Below are 20,760 nucleotides of genomic sequence, written 5' to 3' on the forward strand. Positions count from 1 at the left end.
AACTCAGTTATAGTAACGTGAGTACTTGTAATCCCTTACTTTGACCGCTGGTCATAAGTGACCTTGCCAGGCCCTATACTACTGAGTTAATTATCAAACCTTCAGGCTTCTCCTTGGTTGCCCTTTACTCATACTACTTGACATTGCTCACGTAGTTCCAGGCTATTTTAGGATTCTCTCCAATGATGATGATTTGGCCAAGAAAAGAAAGATGGAATGTAATGGGGTGTTATTGCCATAAAATATCTTCACTGGTAAAGGTGTCTCTTGTTGTGGTGAAGGTAGAGGAAGAGTGTAAAGTCCAATTGATTTGTTTTGATGGACTCCAGACTGCATGATTTTAGTCATCTAATAAGATTATGATATATTACCCTGTGTGGTGTGAGTTTCCTAAACTTTGGTAAGACTTTTTGTTGACAGGTTCAGACAAGCCAAATCCTATGCAGTAATCAGTTCCCTAAAATTATAAATAGAAGAAAACGGCCAATGTTGGAGCAATCAGCTTCTGATTAACAAAAGCATTATATCCTCCAGTATTGTGGTTAGTTTATTGAAAAAGTGAATGTTCTGTATGTCAAATATAAAAATCATTCTTTTTTTTGAAACAAGAAACTTCCAAAGCCATTTACCAATGACATGACCAGTATGTGATGCCATATTTTTTATAATTTACCAATTGGGAACTTCTTTACCTGCTGTCAAGTTCACATTGTGTAAAGTCCATGACTGATGACAATTTGTCACTTGATATCAATGCTGGAAGCAAAATAATATAAACTCATAATTCCAAATATTAACTCTCACATTTCAAAATGGTCTGTTGGCTCTTGTCTTCACACTGTATCTACTGAGAACCATAACGAGGAACTACAAACTCCAAATAAACTTCATGATATTTTGACTATAACTACTAATCATCTTCTATACTCAGTTAACTTGTAAAACAGGTGTGGCTAACTGTGGTCCTGGAGCATGCTTGTTTATGTTTTGTTTACTTGGTTCAACATACCTGAATCTGAATAAAGATTCCTCATGCGGGAATCCAGATATGGTTAGGGGAAGCCCCCAGGCATTCTTTCTGTACATTTTTTAGGGTCTGAATAAACTCACAAATGTTGCACTTTGATGGAGCAATGCATTCCATAATGACAACATTTAGCCCTGTTTAATGATCTATGACAGAATCAACCACCTACATCAATAAGTCGCATAATACTCACAGAAACCTATTGGCCCTCATTTGTCAACCTTGTGGGAAAACGTGAGCAACGACAGGACGAACAGTATCAGTAATAATGAGTAATGAATGAGGACCAATGTGTGCACAAAAAACCTGCCCTTTTTATGAGTGCACAGAAAGGAAGTTTTTTGTGTCGAAGAATGTCATGATGACATGATTTGGTTTTCCTTTTTAAACTGGCATGAATTGTTGCACTTTTTGAACTTTAAAATAGGAGAAAATATGTCTTGTTCACTGTTATTGTTTACTTATTTTTTATATTCCCATTGAGTTGAAAAGGTCACACCCAGAGTAAGTATATATGCCTAGAGGTAAAGCCGAATAACAGCATGTTTTTTTTTTTCTTTTTTTTTCTTTTGTACCATCCCGAAATATCCATATTGTATTGTGAGCCCATTATAACACCATGTGAGCTGCCCTCAGGCCTGTTCTGGAACTCTCGTCACCAATGAGCTCCATCTGAAATTAAACCCAGACAGATAATACAGATCACAGATGTTTGTGCCTTAGTAGAGTTACATACTGCTGCACTTTATACGTTTTTTTTTTTTTTTTGTTTTAAATTAACCATATTTAAATGTTTATTTTCACTAAAACATTGTGAAAAATATTTTTAGATGTTGTAGATTTGGAATATGGGTTGTGTGAAGATATGTTTTTTTTTTTTTGAAAGCAAAGTGGATCTTTGGAGAAATATGACAATGGTTAACGTTACATATTTTAACGATTGTTTAAAGTTGTTATTGGATAATGAAATTATAGGAACCTGAGGATTTTCTGTGAAACGTAATGAAAATGAAACAATTGCATGAATTAGGAGAAATAAAGTGCTGCATTTTGAACCCTAAAGTGAAAACATGAAACTTTTGTCCTTCAAACTATTCACTAGCTTTGAAGTAGCTCACAGTTTCAGAATGGAATCATCCTGAACTTTCTCGTTCCATCACTACTAATCAATGCAACATTTGGTGCAAACAGTCATGTCTCATGATATGAAAAGTGTAACTCACTGGGTATAGGTTTAATAAAGTCAGTTAGACTGGGATGCAGTTCTTGGTAATCCTTAGGGCAAAGATGGGCAACTTCCATCACAGCGGGGGCCACAAAAATGCGATTGTCTGATCCGACGGGCATATTATCAACATTCATGTCAGAATTTAGAAGAATTACCAATTCTGAGCATTAATACAAGCTTGGAAACACACATTTTGTGTGTTTTTTAAATTCAGTTTGTGAATTTTCTCGTCAATATGGCAAATTTTTTTTGTCTTTTTCAAGTCATTATGTGTGTTTTTGAAAGTGTCTTTGAAGTCCTTTTGTATATGTTATTGTTATTGTAGTCATTTTGTGTGTTTAAGTGGTTGTTTAGTGTCTTGTTGTCTTTTTTTTTTGTGCATTTTTTTTGTTACTTTTTGTACTTTTCTTGACATTTTGTACATTTTGCTGTCGTGTTCTGTGTTTCTGTAATTTTGTGTATTATGTTGTTCTTCATTTAACTTCCAACTTCATGAATTACAATTTCGTTGCATGTGGCCCTCGGGCTGCTAGTTTCCTATGTCTGCCTTAGGGCAACAATATTCTCCACAGCATGTAATTCAGCATCACATTATTCCTATATTTTCATGTTGATGTCCAATCAGTTGTCTGTTCAGGGTATTTTATTTTGAAATATCACCAAAATCTCTGTACTTTTTTGTGCGAACTGTACACCTCCCAAACTCACTCTGGCTGCAGATCAACTTAGTTTCTGTCAAAAATAGATCAGCAACATATTTTTAGCAATGCGTCACACTAGAGTTGCGAACTCCCGAATTGTACTGCAGCACATGTGGTAAAATCCCAAAGCAGCTCTATAATGTAGCTGATCTAGTGTTGACATGATCTTTGCCTACAGTGTGTAGCTCTGCTCCATGGAGGCACCGGGCTAACCCAGCCCACATGAAACCCACAGTGTTGTGCTTGTCAGAAGGACCGTGCTGGTCTTTTTCCAGTCGCTATGGCACTAAAGCCTCTCTGGCTCTGCAGCTCATGTGGATGTCAGACTCCTGAATTATTACCAGCTCTTTGTCACTAAATCACTCTCTCAATAGCTGCTGACATGGACTGCAGAAATGAATGGTTTAACAAAGCAGTGCTTCTTGAGCAATCACCACTCCGTTAGAGCAAACATCTAAACAGTGTAGATGTGTGCAAAGCAAACAGTGACCTTACATGGGCCATTTATGTTGGCTCAGGTAAAATCACAACAACCTCTTCTGACAGTGAAATATTTGCCTCCGTGTTATTTTTAGAGCTTCCCTATGTTTTCTCAGGATTAAACTGAATAACAATTTTTCTAATGGGGTACTTATGAACATATACACGCACGCTCATTAAACATATTCTGACATCATGGCTGGATTAGTGCCAAGACGGACTGTTTTCTAACCTAAGGAAGTTGGGTGGAGTCCATTTAGATTCAGTCAAGATGAGACAAGAAAAGCGCGTCAATTCTCTGTTAAACCTCCTGAGGATTTTTTTTTGTTTGTTTTCCACTCAAATTGTTATATTGTAAGTTTGTGTTTAAACCGTTTTTGTGTTGGTCAGATTTTGTCCCCACCTAACTGTTGGCTGGGTGCTCTTACAGCTTACGTCAGCAGGGATCTGCTCTGCATTAGAGTCAGGATGAAGGCATTGTTTGCTTATTTTCACAGATATTTCAGGGAAAAGCAAAAGTTAATTTAAAACCTCAATGTCACCAAGCCGATGGCAAAGAAAGGCTGTATAAGCAGCTAAGGAGTAATTTGTTAAGCCATCATTAGGTTGTAGTTTTTTTGGCAACTAATGCTCCATTTAAAAAAAAAACAAATAAAATGCAAAAAATGTGCATTGTTTGGCTTGTTGTTGCACATTTGAACAAAGCAACAATGATACTGAGAACAATGATTGACTATTGTAGGTCGTTTTTTTTGTCCGAGGTACAAAGTGACATTGTTAAAAAAAAAAAAAAAAAAAAGGGTCTGCTTAAATAAACACATACGCACACAGAAAACACTGCAAACTGTGTATGTGCACATGTGAGTGTCCTAATGTTTGAAATACTGTCATTCAGAGTAAAAACAATCAGCTATCAGGTGTCCCTGTGCTCATATTTCTCTATATTGCAAGTGTGCACTTGATAGCATGTCTATTAATATGGAGTTATTGGGTTTCTGTTCTGTGCAGGGGGCTTTGTGACTCTTTGGCATATTTCATTAATACTTATTCATAGGGCTACAAGATACTAGGGCTGAAAACGATTCCTTGAGTTATTCGAGTAATTTGAGTACTAAAATGCATCGAGACAAAATTCTTTAATTTGATGCTTCGTTTAAGCCACTCCCGCTTTTCATGACGTCACGTTTGCGCACAGAGCGGAATGCAAAATGTAGACGAGCAGCAGGGACAGGGATAGTGTGGGACAGAACTAGCTTTTCTAGACAGAATTAGCTTTTCCATAACAGCACTTCTTCAGTGCTACCGCACCCGAGCCGAAAGCATCCGCTGTATGCACCGAATCTAACGAGCGGACCCAACTGGTAGGTTCACAGGTCATGTTCACAGAAGTATTTAATTTCGATCAGTGATTGCTAGTGTAGATTACGGCATGTAAGGAACATACAGTACACTTAGCTGAATAATGGCTGATTAACAGGGGAAATAGTTGTTTATTTGTTTAGATATATTATATTAACGACAATATATTGGGTTGGTTCATTTTTATTGTATTGCAGAGACTAGGGTCATCAGTTGTAGATCACACTATATTATGTACATTAGACATTAATTTAGGCCTAGTAATCAAGGAATAAATAAATAATTATACTCCACTACTACTTTTTTCAGTAAATTGAGGAGTGGTATATTTGGACGGCTTAAGGACTCCATCGTGTTGAACTGCGCAAGCTGCTGAGTTCACAGACAGCATTCTGAACATGATTGTCATAGACATGCGCCCACTGTCCATGGTGTAGGAGGAAGGATTCCAGAAGATGATCTCCGCTTTCAATCCAATGCAAATTGACTGTTTTCTCTCTTTAAGGAAGCAGGTACCATCTGCCAATAAAAGTGTTTATCTTAAGAGGAATTGGTTGTTAATTTAGCTGACTTATATTATTTGTAATACTATTAAAATAAGCTAAATTAATTTCATGAAGAAAAAAAAACATACCGATTACTTGATTAATCGCCAGAATAATCGATAAAATTACTTGATTATTAAAATAATTTTTAGCTGTAGCCCTACAAGATATTGTATCCTTTCGAATAGTTTACATTTCATTATATTTCATCCATCTTTTTACTGACCTATCCATGGTCCCTCGATCCTATCTCAGCCTACTCTGAAGAAAAGGCAGGAAACAGAGAGACGGACAGTTAGTTTCATTTAGAACATCAAAAAAAAAGGTAATTTCATATTTATTTATTTTTTGCATTGTTAAATAAAGAGTAAAAATGCTGATCTTAAAGTACATCCCTTTCAGTAATTTAAAGCTGCTTAACCACATTAACGTTTTTAAAACTACCTGTGTGTCAACCTACTGTACGCTACACTGCCCCCCACCCCCTGCTTTTTATTAATAAAAAGCTTCATTATCACTGTCCTGAAATGTGTTTGCAAATGTTATTTTTACGAGACTTTTTCTTTACCCTTTTTATTTTTTTAATTTTGGCGCCTGACAATTTTTCATTCTTCAAAGGGGGGCACAGGAGAAAAAGTTTGGGAATCACTGGGTTAATCAGAATCACTAAAATAATTATATATGGAGAAAGCACGTTTGTCCGACTACGTGTGATGGCCCTATGATGGACTGCCTTGCACCCACTGTAGGCTATAGGCACTTGCAGACCTTATCGACACTATCTACAGCGACAGTGTGTACAGAAGATGAATGATTGAATTAAATATAGGAAACGATAAAGATTGGCAAAAGTTCATGTCTGATCGAAGCAAAAAGTTCTGACCTGGACATCTGTCAGTAAATATGTTGAGTCATCGATAAGAAATGAGAGAAAGGAATTGTTTGTGTGTGTGTGGACAGTATGTGTGTGTGTCCCTGTGGCGATGAGGAATTCCGTTGAACATAAACGAATGTATGGTGTGTAGATTACAGTGTCCGTTTTCAGGAATGGCGTGCCACAAACCATGCGACTCCCTCCTGCCATTAAAGGCTCAGACCATATGTTAGTAGAGAAACAGCTGTATATGATAGAGATCATTTCCTGACCCATACTTTTCAAAATCTATAGGTTATGTGGAAAACATTTACTCAAGTGTAAAGAAGAGTTCCTTTCATTGTTGGCCTTCCTTTATCCGTGCATGCCCGTCTCCTCTCCTTTGTAAGCCTATACTGTTCTTTATTTAAAATATCTGGTTTCTGGCGTCCACATTTTTGCCTCCCTCCCACCTCGCTTTCCTTCACTCCCCCTTCAGTCCCCATCCATCTCTCTCTTTGACTCTCTCCTTTCATTACTCAGTTCCCGCCTTCATTTTTTCCCTTACTTCATTTCTTTCTTTACAAGCTTCTATCTGTCTCTCCCTCTCATTTGTTGGCTCCTCCCACTCCGTATCCGTCTCTGCCTGCCAAAAGCCCGACGTCCTGCTCGTTTTCATCCCCTGAAAACAAGGCCTGAAGTTCAAAGTTGCTGTTGGGGATCGGCAGCAGCAGCAGAGGGAGCACTAAAGGGAGGGGGCAGACTCCGGTCAAAGCATATTTGATTATAGTTTGAAATAGGTGGAATTTTAATCGAGTCAGAACAAGTGTTATTTTTGACACAGAACTTAAAATCTAAAAAAAAAAAGGTTTAATGAGGGTTATTTAGTTTGTAGGCTGCAGCAAAGCATAGAGAACATCCGGTAAGGGTGTCTATTTTTTTTTTTTTTTTTTTTTTTAATAAACCACAATATAAAATTGAAGCTTAAAAGAGTTAATTTAACACCAATAGTATATTGAATACTACAACACTTTTAATTTTGGTAAACTCTTATATAACTCATGCTGTAAATGGACCCATAAAGCCACATACACACACAGGGAGAACCTGCAAACCGTGTCACAAACCATTAAGCTACAGTACACCGCCAACCATTGCGTGCCAGCTACCGGCTTATGTAAACCCTCTTTATTCATTAAGTTTCATAGATAGATAGATACCTTTAATTCAGACTCGTGGGCCATAAAAACCATACAGACACATAACGTAACTGCCATATTTTATTGTTATTAGATTGTATTTATTTTAGAGCACATTTAGCTGTGGTTGCTGTATTTTCTCTTTGTAAATGGAAATATAACATCTTCTATTGAAAATGTAACACCCTCTTTCTAACTTTTGTCTTTGCTATCCTTCAAACTCAGTCATTCATTTATCTTCTCAGTCTACTGGTGCTTTTCACAGCTCACCAGCAACCCAAGAGTAGACTTACCTGGGGAACACCTACACAGGCATGGGGGGAGCGTGCCTCCTTGTTATTTGCAATCTGTTGCCTAATGAATGAATTAATAATATACCCTTCCTGTCTCTTTACAAAACAAACCAACACTAGGCTGTTCTCGTGCCTAATGCAAATGTGTGTGTTTGTCCCAGGTTCCCTCACTTGTGACTGCCGTGATTTAAGAAGCTGCTGAAATGTGACAGTGGCCCAGCTGCAGACAACAGACTATTCGACAGCAAAGGTCAATGATTCAATTTATTTTCACACGTCTTTTTGATAAAGGGCAGATTGCCTTATGCTTCCAACTTAAGAAATTGGGTGTTCTTTCTGCTAGATGAATGACAGATAATCTTTCTAATGTCATGGACACCTCAGTCCTGACAAAGTTACCACTAGGGATGTAGTCAACCAAGGAAATGGTCGATTAGTCCACCAAAAAAAAAAACGAAGAATGAATGAGCAGGTGAAGAGGATCACGAGAAGAAAGAAAAAGAGAGACAAATATTTAGTTTTGCCGATTTGCTTTTAAACACAGACCATTTATGAACCTTATTCAGGTATTTTTATTTTATTAATAAACTGTTAATGTCAACATCAGATCACAGCACAGGGAAACAAACACACGTCAAACACAGATGCAGATGTAGGCCCGTGGCGCCAGAGAGAGCAGTGGATCTATTTACATAATGCAGAAAAAGGATTGATTCAGTAGTGGATGCTTGTTTCAAGCCTGTCTTCATTTGTTCCCTCTCTGCTCTGATCTGATCTGTTCTGAGGACAGCACACTGGCAGCTGAAGCGCAACACTTTTTTTTTTCTTTTTTTTTTGCAGCGCAGCACACACTCACACAGAGCTGTTGCTAGACATAGAATCATGTTTAGGCAATAAATACATATAGTGATATTTAATCCTTATCACCTATATACAGGTAACTGCATTGTTTTTTTTTTTTTACGGCATTGAAACTGATATTCTAGATTCCTGTAGGATGGGAGGGAATTTTACTATTAATCACGTGATTGGGACAGTGCAGGATAGAAAGTTCACGGGAGCAGACTGGATCGTGACCCAATAGGACAAAAACATAAGACAGATGCGCCGCCATTAGTAGTTGTCTTTCCATAAGCGTATGCAGTCCATTAAGCTCACGGAACTGGCAGGGAAATTGCAAGTGTTACAGTATTTTAATTCAGAATTTTAATGTAGCTGACCTCCAAAATGCGAGCAGTACAGGATTGGGAGTCATTCTGAACAAGAGCGGGACAGGATTGGGAGCCATTTTTACCAGGAGTGGGCCGGGACGGGATTTTTTCTGCGCGGGGTCCGCTCGTGAATGTTTGAGCCTTTAGGCACAAAAAGTTAACATCTTATATCTGATATATCTTATATCCCTCTTATATCTGTCAGTAATAAAAGTATAAGATATGCCAAGAAGTAATGATAAAAGAGGGAAAGTTTAATGTGAGATTGGGAATGAGGGATAAGATTTTTAATTTTATTTTTTCTAAGATGTTTTCTGCGTTTGTCGTATGAGGTTGACACTAGTAGTGTGCAAACTATGTTATTTAATAAATAAATTCATCAATTTATTATAATGCATAACATTGTTACCGTTGTGGTGCCAAAAAGTGATCGGCTGCCAGAAAGTGAATGCGGTCCATGGGAGCGCGCACAGCCAGTTAAGGCTGTATCGCCCACTTGTTGCCGAAAGGAAGTTTCTTCCACAAGATGACTTGATTTCATTCATGAGTGCCATATTTGATCGTTTATAGACCAACAAGACCTTTCAGTCTCAAAGTAGAAGCTGCAATCACTTTTTGGCTGGTGGAAAACAGCCTTTTATTGATATTTAAGCAGGTTTGTTTGTTCGTTTATTTTTTTATTTAATTGAGAAACATAAAAAAACACATTTTATGTACAATACATATCATGTATTCAAAGGAGAATGTGCTCAAAAGGAGAAGGCAGTAGTTCAAGGAACTTATAGGTGCCTATACTCCACCTTCACAAAATAACATTTTAAACCTCACATTTGGTGTTTCAATATATGGATACTATACACACACTATACACACATATACAGTGCATATACATACATATTTTTTTATTGTTTATGTTAAAAGTAATGGAAAAAAATCGTTTATGTTCGTTTGGAACAAAAAGTAATGGAAAGGTAGATCACAATATTTTCTTTCTTAAAATGGGTGTGTGGTCTGTAATCTGTCGATAAAAACTCCCGTGAATAAACTCAAGACTTTAAGATAGATATTTAAACAGGTAGGGATTGAATTGGTTTATCTAGGGCACAGAACAGGTAAAATAATAAAGACTCATAAGATTATATAGAATGCCATCATTTTCCCATTACATATAGAAGACATAAAGTTATGAGTAGTCGCACGTTGAGTGTTAAAAGCAGCTGCAGACGGACATAAAGTGGGCGATACAGCCTTAACTGGATGTTCGCGCTCCCGCGGAACAAATTTCTATTTAATTAAGAGAATTATTATTATGTAATCATTTAAAGATTTTGTCAGAATTTTGAGTTTAACACTAAAAATGGCTGCAATCATGTGATATAAGCACCATGAGTGTTGAGATTCATTAACACAATGATTCATGTTTTCTCTGTAATTTTTACTTCTTCCTGTGGGACAGATTGGATGCTCTAAAGGGCCGAATTTGGCCCCGAGGCCATGAGTTTGACATGTGCTTTAGAGTGCCTTATTCGGCCTGCATGAGAAAGTAGAAATGACTGAGTCAATAATAAATAAAAAAATAATCACCTAGGGGTTACAGAGCTTTCTCTGTCGCTGCCCCCACCCTCTGGAACTCCAACTAACCTCCCATCTTTCAAATCACTTCTCGAAACTCTCCTGTTTCACTCCACTTTTAACATTTTACCATCCACTCATTCATACCTGTTACCTGTCTTACTTTTTACTGATGTTCTTTCTTTTCTCTGATTTATATTTTCTTTGTTTTAATCTATGTTTTTGCTCTTGTAAAGTGTCTTTGACTGTCTTGAAAAGTGCTTTTATTATTATTATTTGTATAAATGACCAAATAATTCAAATGTAGATATCTCAATCGCTTGAATTTTTACAAAGTCAATGAAACGCCACAACATCTGTAGATGTCTGGTATTTTCCTGTGCCTTTATTACATGACTGCAGTCAAGAAATATTACAGTATCATCTGTGTAACCACATACAATTAATGTTTAACCATAACACTGCTATACTTTAATTTTTATTCCACATTTAGACACTCACCATCATTCCTATTTTTGCTCGATGGTGAGGGAGGTAGACGAGGATGAGGTCCCATAACAAGCGAGCAACACATCAACACTTCAAACTGTCTCAAATATCTTCGAAGCAGATGTGTGGAAGCACTTTCGCTTCCACACAAAAAATTAGTTGGTCTCAGATTATGCCATTAGCAAATGTTGTTTAGCTTCAGTTTCTTTAAAGAATACACACAAGCTCTCAAAATTGAGTAGCAAAGATACCATGCCAACACATTAGCACAGCAGCAGCCGTCGTGGAAGTTTGTTGAACCTCAGAAAGCTACAGTGGATCACATTAAGCTCAGGGGATCACAAGGTCCATGGTGCGTTTAATTTAAAAATATTTACACCCCTACAAGATTGTTGTAAATATCGGCTTCATTATTCTCGTACATTTTTTTTCAGTGTGTCCCAGTGACAGTCATTTTGCAACATGTCTGCACAGGCATTGGAATAGAGCGTTATATACAGGCAAATATTGCAATTTTTAATACAGTACATTACGTTCATTGACAGAAACCTAATGGACTTTTTCCACTTTATTTCACTTTCATTGCATGTGAGACCTGTATTTTCTTTAGATAATTCATTTCTCGCTACTAGATCCATCTGTGTTCAGAACAAACACGATGCTCTGCCTTAATAATGGGTATCAGCACTTTGCAAATTTGCACATCATGCATGCATATTTAGAATTTTCATTTTAAGTTGCACGTGTACATCTACTGAATATTAGAATATTGCTATAGATCACATTTTCGTATCTTAACGCATCGTATCTTCCTAATTCTGGCTACAGACAATAAATTGGACAACATTAGAATAACTACTGTCTTTACATTGTAGTCAAGTGTGATGTAATGTCAGAGAATATTGTTTAAGAAAGGTTGTAATGTTGTATGAGCTGTGAAGCACACTTAAAAAAAACACACACACAAGTCCACACGTTAGCCTTTAGCAGCTGAAATGAATGGTAATGGTCTGTTCTGGGGTGTTGAAAAAAATCTATTCGGCGATATATCGCGATATTACGTCGCACAATTCTCGGATCGATTCAAAATGCATCCATATCGATTCTTAAAATTTTTAATTTATTTATTTATTTTACCTTTATTTAACCAGGAAAGTCTTTTCCACTACAGGAGACATTGTAACTGCACAAAGAAGTGCGCTGAAACCTGGGCATGTTGACCAGCTCGTGTTTTTAAAACAAAATCTCAAAAGAAAATACTAACCTGCATTTATTTGTTGTATTAGGCATATAACTCGGCTAAGTTGCACTGAAGTCAAAGTTGGTTTAAAAGCCACAGGCAGCTTGTATGTTATTTTTTTATTTGAAGTTGTTGGCACATGGCATGTTAAAGCCAATGTTTTGAGTGTAAAAAATGCCAATAAAATATATCTCATACATAATGTTCTCATGAAGGTGTACACATTTACAGATTAGTTGTTAAGTCATAATTTTTTTTAAATTGCAATAATCGCCTTATACTTAAATATCGGGACATATCGTATCGTAACCCATGTATCGGGATACGAATCGTATCGCCAGATGCCAGGCAACACACACCCCTAGTCTGTTCATTATCAAAAGGTGCTGTTTTACACACACACACACACACACACACACACACACACACACACACACACACACACACACACACACACACACACACACACACACACAAATGTCTCACTATGTTCAACACTACCTGCTTAACTTGTGTCAAGCTATAACATCAACTTCTATTTTCAACTTTTCACAATAACTGCTTGCAAACATTTACTATTATGGTAATTTATAAGGCTTGGTTTAAAAACATGAATAATTGATTTTCCATCGAATGGCCTAAAATCGATCATTTAATATGTATTTTTTTTTACCGTGTGTAATGCAGTGATGTGGGCTCAATCCTTAATGTAAATGGTATTATTTTTAATACTGCTTCAAGTAATAGTTAGTTTGTAATATTTACAACATTAATTGGAATAGAGTTAAATCGCAAATCAAATTGAATTGGGAAATATTCATCGGTATCCAGCTCTAGTGATTTAGAGTATCTTAATATTAACCTGACCAAAGTTACTGGATATATCAATAGACATTAAAATAGTTATACCCTCACTACTGGATGCCACATTTAATCTTTTGGAAGATTTTCAATCCATTATCAAGTCATAACTCTTTGTAGTGCGGAAACTTTAGAAGCAGCCATTTGATATGGCCCTGGGTGGCGGGATGTTGAGTATGTGCACATGTTAAGCTCTGTCCCTGGCGGCCGCTTTGTTGTATTGTGGCGCTTTAGAGTTTATGGCAGCTCTGTGTTGGTGAGGCCCACTGCGAGGCAGCTGGTGGTAAAAGTAGGCCATGCTCCCTGTTGTGCCGCCTATAGAGCGAACCCCTCTATTCCAACACAGGCCTTCCTATGGCACCCTCCTATACTGGGGCGCACACAGAACCAGGCAGGGCAGAGTTCCTGCTGAGCTTTGAAGAGAAACTATGTGAAGAGGGAGAGGGAGAAAGGCCCATTTTCAAGTCTTACAAGTTTTTTGTCGAGTGGAGGAGCATTTCCTCAGGATGAATAAGAAGCTGTGAGGCTTAAAAAGGGGGAAATATTCAGTTGAACTATTGTGGTGGGGAAGGGAAGCCCCACGCTTGTTTCCAGTTGACAGAAATCAAAACTAATACTGTAAATGGATTGTTTATCAGGGGACTTTGCAGGGTAATAATAATAATAAAATACTTTATCTCTGTCAAGATGAGTAGGCAACAAGTTAAATCCTTATGAGACTATGTTAATAAGTAGATTAAATGTTATTGTACTCTTATTTGTTTTTAATGGGTTTACTAAATTGGACTAAAACTAAATTAGAAACTGTGTAATTTGTATATAAAAGGCTTCGATGGTGTTTGTGTGTGTGTGTTAATTTTTGTTATGGGGGGGGTCCTCTTGTCACTTTGATGAATTTCACCATTGTGTTTCAATATATCCTTTGCATGTACAGGAATTTTTCTACTATGGCTGGTTTTAATTTTCATTGTCCTGCTTGTTGTTCCACCATCAACAGATCTGGATAGTTTAAGCATCACGTTATTAGGCTTTTGGCTGAGCTGAATAATGTTAGTGAAATGAGCAGAGAGACATTCTGAAACAGACATGGACCACTGCTGACCCCAGGGGCCACATGTGGCCCTCAATCTCATTTTTGAGCGCTCCCCAAAGTAAATGCAAAAAAATGATTTAAACACACAAATCAACAGGAGAAAATACCTAAAATGCCAAGAAAAATATACAAAATATGGACTTAAAAAAAACCCCAAAAGAAAGACATAAATGACTCCAAAAACAGAACATGACAACAAAAATGGATAAAATGACATGCAAAACATGCAGGATGACCACAAAAATATACAAAATGACAGAAAACTTTACTAAATGACAACAAAAAAAACACACACTTAACAATAAAAATATACAAAAGAACTTCAAAACACACAAAACAAAAAGAAAAATCCTGAAAGGAATTCAAAAACACAAATGCTCACTAAATGACGGGGAAATATACACAATGACTTCATAAAAACACACATTTTTCCTTCTTTCCAGTGTTAATGCTCAGATTGGTCATTATTTTAAATGCTGACATAAATGCTTATAATGTAGCCCCCTGATCAGACGTCACATTTTTGTGGCCCCCTGTTGTGATAAAAGTTTTCCCATCTGTGTTCCAGAGCAGTTGCTCCAATTAGTAATACAAACTCTGGAATGGATCTAGTCAATCAGATTGAGTTCCCCCGCTTGAAATGCTTACAATTATTTTTAGGAAATTACAGTAAAGTAAAATATGTGAAATATTCCAACACTATTTCACACTTTGGCTCTGATCATTTTAGAGCTTTCGTGGGTTTTGAATAATGTGACAGTTATTTGCTTCACATGTATTCAGAGGAAGTGGGTGGTCGTCATCTTCTCTGATCCATTAGTTCCAGTTTTAAAGTACAGTAGCTGTACTTACACCAAAATATACCGACCCCATTGAAAGACAGCGCTGCAGCATAAATCCCCCTTCTGTGTCTTTTCAGCTTTCCATAGTCAGTATGAGCATCATAAAACTTAATCTCTGGTCCTCGGGAAATAAAAAGCCTTCTCTTTCAAACAATGACGCGAGAATTTATCGATCCCTGTGAGGAAAATCTCTCTTTTCTTTTTCTGCCTTTTTTATTGAGAGGTCAGAGGCAAGGGTCACTCCCAGAGCAGCAGCTGGTTGCTTTACAGTGAATCCACTAAGAGCACAACTTAATGAATAGCCACTATTCGTGTGAAAGTGTTTGACTAAATTTTTCTGTGATTTCATCATTTTTCTTTACAAACCCACAAACTTCTTCTTCTCGGCAGTTTTTTTTCCAGTCGTCTCATTTTAGTCTAAGTTTTAGTCTTTGAAATAATGAAAGTTCTAAAGGATTTTATCAAAGCTGCTGGATGTATATCAATAAATTGAAGATAACTTAATCACAAACAGTTGTAGTTTATGTAAAAATTGCCCCACGAAAGTCTGTTTTGATCTATTAACAATCGGTTTGTTGACGTGATAGGAACATTTCTGCGCATTGCATTGTGGGATGTGGCGTCCCAAATACAGATATGTGTTTTTACTTTTTTACCGTGCGTGATACTGCATTTGTCTTTTTTTTTTTTTTTAAATTGTCTCTAGCAACTTTAAATAAATCTGTAGAGGATTTAGTCGATTACTTCTGCTTAAATGATTTAACTGGGATTAACTTTGGATTCAATGATTGCAGAGGATCTGTGTTTCTTAAACTTTGAGGTGATCAATCATCACTATTTGATTGAATCTGCTTTGTAAATAGCCACTTAAAAGATGGGAACATTTCTGATATGGAAAAGAAAGAAAGACAGAAAGTAAATAATGAGATCTGTCTTAAATCTGGGAATTAACATCCAAGAAAGTCAATATTCAAGTACTGTGTTTATTTTGTTTAATTAAATTCTGTTTCTGCTACTGTTGAAACTACAGTCAAAAATTACTTGAAAGAACTTGAGACAATAACACACAAGGAGATACATACTTGTGGGTAAAATGAAAGAAACTCAGAAAAATATATTTTTTTTCCTGTGGAAACACTTGTAAAGGAGAGAAAAACTGGTTTCCTTCTTTACTTTGACACATTTTTCTGCTCTCATATTCTGTGGAAGCTGTTCATTGATCCAAACTCTGCAAGTAAATAATTAATGTTAATTATTTTGGTAGTATTTAATGATTAGGAATATTCTTTTGTTTAACTTTATTCGAGAAAGAGAAGCAGAGGTCTGGTAGTCCCAAGCTCCAGTTAACAGTGGCTACAAGATAGTGCACACCCTGCACTGGAGGCCAGTCCTTCCCTGGGCTAACACACAAAAACACATTCAATCTCACCTTTACTCACAAGCAAATTCAGTTAAACTGAAGTTCCACGGAGAATATCCATTGATGCACAGGGAGTACATGCACATTCAACACGGAAAGCTCCAAAATTACAACTCCAAAGGTCTACCGACCACAATATTTTTTTTCAGGGTATACCCATTTCTGTGTCAGTTTACACCTTTTTGATTCATCCCCATTAAATCATCTTTCCCTGCTTAGATGACTTCACTGTCTACTAAACCTACCGATATTGTATCAAACATGTTAAATAGGGTCAACTACTGCTATTCGATTTACATTTACAAGTTTCAGATGACTTATGGAAGCTGGGACGGTTAGACTGAAATCTGCTTTAACACTTTGTTCACGACTCTTTTGACCCTCAGCGTTATAAGGTCCCAAAACACTATTTGTCATACCTTTAGTTTTCGTCAACCACGAAACACAGCGCAACCGAGTGATTGGAGAGGTGTAATGTTTCTGCCGTGACGTGTCACTAGGTAAACTCATCACCAGTTACACTAATACACCAGCAGCTAAACCTCTTTTTATCAACTCCTTTTCAGAATTGAATGCAGTCATCATTTTTTTCCGGTTCAGAAAGTGAAGTCCCTAGAGGTCAAACCCAGGGCCGCAGTGCTAACCACAACACTGTGCTGCACGAGTGAGACTTCTTAATTCATGCTATGGTGTACATTAATCTTGAGCCTCAGGTTTGTAGAGACAAAATACTCAATCATATTAGTGATATTTGAAGGCACAGATCAGTCGATATATTGACACACACTGACAAGGCATACCTAGTACCTGAGCTCCTTCGTCTCGCAGAGATGCAAACAAGCTCTAATTATAATTCACAGTGTAACCATCCCTTCGCCTTTCCCTCCAGCTGTGTGTTCCAGCATTTGAGCAGCTTGCATTGCAGCATGAGATGGTTTCAGCTAAAAAGTCAGTTCTAGAGACAAACACCATGTATTAGTTGGACTGCCCTCGAAGGGACAAATAATAATAATAATTTTTTTAAGCCATTCATTTAATGATATACGTATGTAATCAAACTTAAAGGTATTGTGGAGGATGTTATTTTGGCCTCCAATTCCGGGTGGATCATCTTGACTACTTGCTGCGCATGCGCACTAACGGTACGTTCACACCTTTAGTGTGAATGCGACTGGAATGACTGAAGTTACATCAAGCGCGACCTCAAAGTTTAAAAATTTTAACTCCGTCGGCCGTTAGAGCCAAGGCAGCATCCCCTCCCACCCGCTACAGTGAGAGGGCTGCAGCCAGGACCTCTTGAATTTACTGGGGCAAAATGAAAGCGGTTAATTTCTAAAAGCGGCGCTGTTTATGATATGGCTGGAGAAGAAGTGATCAACCCTCTCTCTCCCCTGTCACCGGCAGACTCACACACACGCACTGTTCCCATAGCGTCACTTGAGCGATGAAGTGATGGAGTGACCAAAAAGCGCCACTATGTTCAAGCGTCTCATCACGGGCGATTGAAGTGACTGTAGTCGCTACAATCGCGTTTGGTGTGAATGTACCTTTACAAGTGTTTATGTGCCTTGTGAGCTAAGGTTTCAGCCATTTATTGAAGCTCGCTGTTGTAAACAGAGCTGTGCATGAGGAAAACTGGGCTTATGCATGCTCTCCCGTACTCGTCTAATAGGCGTTCCCTCTTGGGAGCAGGTAGAGTGTTGCACACGTGCATTTTAATCAAAAAGTGGAGGGGACGTTTCTTTTCTAAACTTTGGAAAAATCCTCCTCTACACCTTTAACCCAATCAGCTAAGATGGTAAAGCATTAAAGAAAGTGACAAAAGGATCTCCTTCAGGTGAAGTTTTTCACAGCATTAGTCAAAGATATATCAATTGCTTATAGTATTCTATTTTTCAATTGTTTACCAAGGTCTGGATCAAAGGTTCTATTTAGCTACTTCAGAGCTACTCCTGCTGCAAATAAAGTGGACTGTTCACGAACATGGTTGTTTAATAGTAATAGTAAAAAGATAAAAGATACACTACTTCTGTGTTTCAATGACCAGCTACCATTTAGTTTATTTTGCCTATGTAAAGCATAGACAGTAATCAAAGGAGTAAACGGTTAAATAACCCTTTATGAAGGGCTTAAGAAACAGTCTTAATTGTAATTATTATTCAATTGTAATTGTTTTTAAGCTATGGTTCATGAAAGAAATAACATGTTTTCCCTGATTTCACCCAGCCTTTCCTCTGTATCCTTCTCAGGTGGACAACAGCTTTCACCATTACTGCTTGCTTCTCTAATGGATGTTATTATGTTTAAGAGCTGTTGTTACTTTTTTTGAACAAGCCTATTCGTATTTTGATGCATTTCCTGAATTAAATGCTTAAGCTAGTTCTGTAGAGAGAGAAAAACAAACAATTATCTACAGTGATTCAGCTCAGTGGAAAAAAGGTCCAAACAGCATTTCTCATTGGAACTAACTTTGGTTTTCTCTGAATTCTCCCTCTTTCTTTCTCTCTCTGTGCGTGTACATGAGGCTGAGCTGGTCTTATTTTTTTTTTTTTTAAAAAAAAAAAAAAAAAAAAAATTACATCAGTATCGGCATAACCAGACATCCCAGCCTGGCTGTAATCCATCTCTGATCCCCTCTCACTGAACGTTTCATCTTAGACGTCACTTGTTGCCAACCACAGGAATCTCATGAATGCAAATGTGCTTATAGTTTAGAGGATGTGTAAGAAAGGATGACAAACAGAAGCAGAGTTGAGTTGTTTAAACACTGCTGTAGGAGATCAGGTGTTAAATAGCCTAAATCAACCCTAATGCTGTTCATTGAGTTGGAAGATGTGATTCTTTTTATGATGGATTACACATCTCAGGTGTTTTTTTTTTTTCTTACTTGTACATACTGGCCAGCACCCCGCCATGCCCGTCAGTCTGTAGTGTTTTGCAACACTGTTAATGTAGCACTAAGTTTTGTTATTGAGTCAGCACCACCTTGAACCAGTGATACAGTGGAGTCACGATGTGTGATGGAATCCGACACCTTTGCTCATTCACTGTCAACAAAATCAATCTGTCAAGTATTAAAAAAAGTCTATACTCAGACAATCATATTACTACTACTACTACTACTACTACTACTACTACTACTACGGAGATAACATCACTCTAAGGGAGAACCTGCAAACCTTTTTCAGAAATAATTAACCTTGGTAGGCATAAACCCCAGTGTGCTTAGTGATTGGCCACTTTTATAACCTTCTTCCAAAGAACAAGATCTTTAGTCTGAACTGTGATAAAACTAAAGCTGGTTGTCCAATAAAACTGTACTAACATGTTTATGTTCAGACTGTTTTTATTAAACTCCTCCTCCACTGTCCACACAAACACTGTCACTTGATTTAATGAAAATTAATCAGCAAAGAATCCATTATGCATGGCTGACAACAAAGCTGTGCCCGTCTCGCATCTCCACGACCAAAACAGTCTGTTACAAATGTCACAGTAATTTATTCTTCTCAGGCAGCTCTACAAATTGCAAGTTGAACCAAAAGTCTCCATCAATCTTTGTTGATGTGACAGGAAAAAGCCGAATGCCCTTGTTGAATTATTTATCATATTTATGTATTTTTTTTTGGTGAATGTTTACAGGCAGGCTTTTACATGCAGAGTTCGACTTTTGGCCCAAATATTCGTGTTCAGGTAAATCCTGGACAGGGCACTGGTCCATCACAGGACAAACAGACAATCACTCTCACACTGCCCTTAAGCCCTACTGGCAATCTAGACATTTAACCCAACATACATGTTTTTGGAAAATGGGAGGAAACTGGACTACCAGAGAAACCCTTCACAAGCACAGGGAGCGCATGCAAACTACACACTTTTATTAATAACTGTTGGACTGATTTACTTATAATGGTAAAATTATCAAAGCAGGTGTTGAACAAGAGGGAGATGTAACGGCTGCGAACTTCAGCAACCTGTTAATCGAAGACAGGACTCAGCATGGAGTTAATCACTTTACTCTCTGACTGACACAAAAATGCACTTTTTTTAGTGTCTTCTTTAGAGCAGCACACCTGGCTCCCTACAGAAGCAAACAGCACAATAAAATGGCTGCTTAATGCATACAATGTGATAATTGCATCATTACACGAAACACTGTTGGCTCACTGCAGTTATTAGCAGACTTCACAAAAGTAATAAAACACAAATTTTGCTCACAAATTAACATGAAAACCAGTCCATAACATTATAAAATGTCCTCTTAATAACATATATGAGATATAGAACAAACAGTCGGCAAAAATAATAAAATTAATTCCTTTTTACGGAGGCACAACTTGCCCTCAT

The 20,760-nt window shown here is 37.4% G+C and overlaps 1 protein-coding gene across 2 annotated transcripts in view; it reads left to right on the forward strand.

Moving 5' to 3' along the window:
* LOC114466877 (vitamin D3 receptor A) overlaps window positions 1-20,760 on the forward strand; it is a 102,010-nt gene that overhangs the window by 38,793 nt on the left and 42,457 nt on the right. The window contains exon 2 of one of the 2 annotated variants that reach the window (XM_028452724.1): window positions 7,847-7,935. The exons of the other annotated variant lie outside the window; for it this stretch is intronic. The gene's annotated coding sequence lies outside the window, so the exon portion shown is untranslated. The remainder of the gene's footprint in view (window positions 1-7,846; window positions 7,936-20,760) is intronic. 2 annotated transcript variants of the gene reach the window in all.

Source organism: Gouania willdenowi, chromosome 7 (genome assembly GCF_900634775.1).
Source record: "Gouania willdenowi chromosome 7, fGouWil2.1, whole genome shotgun sequence".
Classification (NCBI taxonomy): domain Eukaryota; kingdom Metazoa; phylum Chordata; class Actinopteri; order Blenniiformes; family Gobiesocidae; genus Gouania; species Gouania willdenowi.